General features: G+C 32.2%; 1 long non-coding RNA gene across 1 annotated transcript; it reads left to right on the top strand.

Moving 5' to 3' along the window:
• Window positions 1-311: 311 nt before the first annotated feature.
• On the top strand, window positions 312-3,597 carry LOC142638162 (uncharacterized). Its single transcript, XR_012844984.1, has 5 exons — window positions 312-552; window positions 2,190-2,372; window positions 2,463-2,650; window positions 2,774-3,208; window positions 3,312-3,597. It is a non-coding gene; the product is annotated as an uncharacterized LOC142638162 (long non-coding RNA).
• The last annotated feature ends 2,022 nt before the right edge of the window (window positions 3,598-5,619 follow it).

Here is a 5,619-nt window from a genome sequence, read left to right as displayed (position 1 = left end):
TTGTATGTATCATACGTATCGTGTGTATCGGTTGTATTGGATGATAGATAAACAATTGGCTTAATAGGCTTTTTAAACCAAAATTTCAACCCAAACGTTTTTCAAGTTTAGCTCAAAACGTTTTTCCATTTTTTTTTAAAACAAATTGGGCTATTTTGGTGGTTTGGCCCAATACAAAAGCATTATTAAATTTTTTTTTATTTATTTTTTTTAGCCCTAAAAAATTTGAACCACAATTAAGTTTATTTACCCACACCACACAGCCACACCCACACGTTTTTTATTCTGATATTTTCCTCTGTATCTCAAGTTCTCAACTTTCCCAAAACCCTTTGGCTCCCTCTCTCTTTGTTTTCATCTTTTTAGTTTTTAGATCACCAACTTTCAAGAGATCTCTCATCAAGGGACCACAAGCTCCACAAGGACCAAAACTTGTCTTTTTCTTCTATTCCTTTTCCTAACCCAAAAGTCCCACACTCGCAGATGCTACTAGAGCAAGACAACAACAACAACAAGTGCTGCCTCACCTTCGGGGTCCACTGTGTGTGTAAGGTTAGTTTTTCTTTTTTCTTAATAAATTTTTTTGATTAATTCTTTCTAAAAAGATTATTGTAATTATTTATTTTTATTAGCCTATTATATTAGTTAATTTAGTTTAATATAGCCAAGTGGCTTATAAAAAATTATTTTAGTATAACTGAATATGTATCAATTAATGTATGTATATGAGTGTTTATATATAAATATTTTATATTTATATATGTATTTTGTAACGTTAATATTGATACTGTGAATCTATGATAGTGTGGCTGTGATGCTTAATTTGTGTACATACAAGTTGTTCATTGACTATAAATTCATGTGTTCATGTTTGTTTTTAAATATATAAAAAAATGGGTAATAGGAGGAAAAGAAATAAGGAAAAATATCCCAGTTAGGATCATTGTGTACGTATTAATGATGATAAGACAAGTAGACTTAATCTTAAATGTAATTATTGCTCAAATGAATATTAGGGTGGAGTCATAAGAATGAAAAACCATATGGCACATACTCATAAGGATGTTAAACCATGCTTGAAGGTGCCCGAAGATGTTAAAAGTTATTTTGCCAATCTTTTGGAAAACATTAAAAAAAAATGAGCAACTTGATGATGAGTTTAATGTTGAATGTCTTCAAGAAGATGAATTACAAAAGATTGGTGGTGATGATACAAAAAAGGGAACCATGGATGCGTATTTAAAAGGAAAATCAAATCCTAAACAAGTGGCTTTACCTTCCTTGGTGAAAGAAAGTACTGCAACTTGTTTGGCTATTTGTAGATTTTTTTATGCTCATGCTATACCTTTTCCTTTAGTTAAGAGCCCTTTGTTTAAAAAAAAAAATGATGGATTCAGTTGCTAATTATGGCAAGGGATAAAAACTCCCTACTTATCATGAAACAAGGGTGACTTTCTTGAAAAAAGAGGTAGAAAATATGCACTTCACATTGGATAAGTATAAAAATGAGTGGAAAAAAACAGGTTGCACTTTGATGTCAGATGGATGGACGGATTATAGAGAGAGGTCTATCACAAACTTCCTTGTCAATAGTCCAAAGGGAACAGTTTTTCTTAAATCTATTGACACCTCTAATATTTCCAAGAATGCTAAAATTTGATTTCAATTACTTGATTCCTTGGTGCAAGAAATTGGAGAGGAGAATGTGGTACAAGTAGTGACAGATAGCACTTCTGCTTATGTTTCAACTGGTGAAAAATTAATAGAAAAAAGACATACGATCTTTTGGAATCCTTGTGCTGCCCATTTTATTGATTTGATGCTTCATGACATTGGTGATTTGCTTGTGCATGCAAATACTATAAGAAAAACAAAGAAGATCACTATTTTTATTTACCGTCATATTTCGGTGATTGATTTGATGAGAAAATATACAAAAGGGAGGGAATTGGCAAGACAAGGTGTCACAAGATTTGCCACTGCTTACTTAACTTTGAAGAGTATATATCAACAAAAAATTGGACTAAGGTTTATGTTTACATCTGAGGAATGGGCTAAGAGTCCCTATGCAAAGAAAAGTGATGGCATTAATGTCCAATTAATTATCTTGAATGATCCAAAGTTTTGGTCTGCTATTAAATTTTCCTTGAAATGTGTGATCCCTTTAGTAAAAGTTTTAAGGCTTGTAGATGGTGATTCAAAACCAGCAATGGGCTACATATATGAAGCTATGGATAGAGTAAAAGGGCAAATCCAGAAAATTTCAATGATGTACAAAGGAGATATAGACCTATATTGAGAATTTTTGAAACTAGATGGGAGCTTCAACTTCATAAGCCTCTACATGCAGCAGCTTATTTTCTCAATCATAAGTAAGTTTATTATTTGAATTGTTATATATTTTAATCTTAATCTTTATATTTTGTCTGCATATTTATTTATAAGATATATAATTGTGATAGGTTTCATTATGATCCCATCTTTGCTGCAAGTGAAGAAGTGAGACTTTGACTTTATGAAGTGATTGAAAGGATGTGTCCTACAACTTTGGAGAGGTGTAGGATTGATCTACAATTGGAGAAATTTGATAAAGCTGATGGTTTGTTTAGAAAAGAAATGGCTATACTTATAAGAACAAAGAAGCAGCTAGGTAAGTGCTATTGTTATTATTATTATTGATTATCAATATCATCATCATCTTAATGCATCCTTTTATTTGTTGTTATCGTAATTATATTGTAGCCCTTTATAATTTCTCTTGTTGGCAATATAGCATTGTGGTGGCAAAATTAAGGAGTACGTTGCAAAGAGCTTCAAAACTTAGCTACATGTGTCTTAAGCCTAACTTGTTGCAAAGAGCTTCAAAACTTAGCTACATGTGTCTTAAGCCTAACTTGTAGTGCAACGAGATGTGAAAGAAATTGGAGTACTTTTGATCATGTACACACCAAAAAAAGAAATCATCTTGAGCAACAAAGAGTGAACACTTTGGTGTTTGAAAACTATAATATTAATTTGAAATTGAGACAAATAAAGAGAGAAGAGAATGGTGAATCATATGATCCAATTTGTCTATCGGATATGGAATCTGATGATGAATGGATTACCGAAAAGGAAGAACCTTGCTTGCCCGAAGATACTTCATGGATGGACATTCATGAATGTTTTGAAGTTAATGAGGAAGGATGTAATAGAAAAAGAACGAGAGGTATAGATTTATATTAAATTGAAAATTTCTTTTCTAAATTATGAATAAAATGTTAATTTTGACAATCTATATATATATATATATATTGTTATTATTTTTATAGGTCCAAGAAATTTGAATGTCAAAAAGAAAAGTAAAGAAAAAGTTATTGAAGTTGAAGAACCAGAAGAGATAGTGGATGTTGGAGATGATGAAGAAGATGTCAATGATGAAATGTTTTTGCAAGATGATAACTTCATTGACTTGGTTGATGATTTTGATTAGGCATTGATGAATATGATTAGGAAAAAAAGTATTTTGACTAATATAATATGTAGTGACTTTGAACTCTAATGAATTTGGATATGGATGTTTTTATCTTTTGGATATGGATGTTAAAAATATATTTCCATTTGGTTTATTTGGTTAGCTTAGTCAAATACTATAACACAAGTGATAATTAAGGTAGTCATTATTTGCATATGTTTCAATTTTATAATAAATATATGTATGTGTATAATGTTTTATAAATTTTATATAATGTTTGTGTATCTTACTATACACGATACGATACAATATGATACACGATACATAAAAATGAAAAAAAGATTCACGATACGATTCACGATTTAACAACTATGGCATAGGTGCTTTGATGCAGTGAGGTAAGGAGGTAAGTCATGCATTCACATGAACATGCATTTGGTTTGATATATGATCTTGCTTTGCTTTTTTGGAAATGAATATACATGTTTATGTGTCATGCTTCAAATATGATAACGTGTTTTATTTGATTGCTAACATAACCATGTTTCTACCCTTGTGATATACTGTTTATTTGCTATCTTGGATGGAATAATATGCGACAGGTTTTTGCTTTTGTGATTTGTGATTTGTGAAGAGGCTGGGCGGGGAGTTGAGGAGTTTGATTTTGGCCTTGGGGGACTTTGTATTTTGCGCGGGATCTGCAAATTAAAGGCTACTGTGTGTATGTATATATATATTTTTCTCTCTCTTCTTCTTCTTAGATTTTTTTTCGTTTTTTTTTTTCTCTCTCTCTTCTTCTCCTCTTGCACTACCTCCTCCTCCCTTTCTTCAACTTTTTTTTTAATTTCTTTCAAAAGACTAAGAATACGTTTGGATCCAGCGTTTTAGCTGCGTCCACGTTTTTTTTTTTTTTTTTCAACGCGTGTTTGTTACTGTTCATTGGCCATGAACAGTGATTTTAGGCCAATGAACAGTAACTTTTGAAATGAACAGTATTTTTTACCCCTTTAAAAATAATTTTGCTACAGTGTTTTCAGTTTTCAGTAATAAGTTCTATCCAAACGGACCCATGGTATGCATGATAGATGCATGTTAGGGTATTGGGATGATTGATGTCATGTGGATTGTTACTTGTATGTTAGCATATGCATGAGTATAGAATGCAATATTGAATATGTTGTTAATGAGATTAAAACGTAAGACACAATGAGTGGAAGTCGACCCATAGGTTGGGTGGAGTTGGGTGCCTAACACCTTCTCATCCCATACTTAAACTCCAAACCTATACTCTGGTAGTAGAATCATTCATTTCATGTAATGGCGCTATGTATATGATTCATAGACCTAAACTATATGGTGACTCCAAACATCCTTTCTCCGCCCCGATCCACTCGGTTGAGGTGTACCCCCCCCCCCCCCTCCCTTTTTAAGAGGAAAGCGTTGCACCCACACTAGTCTCTTAAAAGAAAGCTAGTTTGCCCTACTATAGGCAATTACTTTTTTGCCCTTGATAGATGGGCTAGCATTAGGCTTCAAAGAACCATGGTTGTTACTCGATCTTGTTAGGGCCTTTGGCTTTTGGGCCTGGGCCAATATGTCTCAAGTCCAAAGGAGGTATATGTTAGGATATGTGCCATTAAATCCTATTGTATGATGCTATGTATAACATTATGTATGACTTAATATTGTAATTAATAAAGTTGTTTTATTATTATCTAAAAATAATAGTAACATGAATATTAGGACATTATCATATAGTCCATGAGATGCATAGTATGTGATTTATGTGAAAAGTTACAGAAGATATAAATCACGAGTTTTTTGTAAACTTAGAATTTAAGTTTGTAGTCGGTGATGAAATTGAGCATTTTATCTGCGAAGATTATAACATATCAATTAAGATGATTTGTCTTGATCATGGAATGTGAGATTTCTAGTTGGTATGTTAATATGTTTTAAGAGTTCAAACATATTGAACTAGACCGCTGTGAGATTTATTATTCTCCTAACGACTGTCAAATGAATAATAAATCTCACGACTTCTATTTACATAAACTCTTAATCCTGAGAGAATAATGGACCTGATCATAAGGTGTAGGTTACTTTGATATATCAAGAGTGAGATCTAAAGTAACGATCAAAATCTTAGTATATTGGGCAGCCAC

This window comes from Castanea sativa, chromosome 6 (genome assembly GCF_040712315.1).
Source record: "Castanea sativa cultivar Marrone di Chiusa Pesio chromosome 6, ASM4071231v1".
Taxonomy (NCBI): domain Eukaryota; kingdom Viridiplantae; phylum Streptophyta; class Magnoliopsida; order Fagales; family Fagaceae; genus Castanea; species Castanea sativa.
Note: the sequence above shows the minus strand (reverse complement) of the source record. Positions and strands in the feature narration are given on the sequence as shown.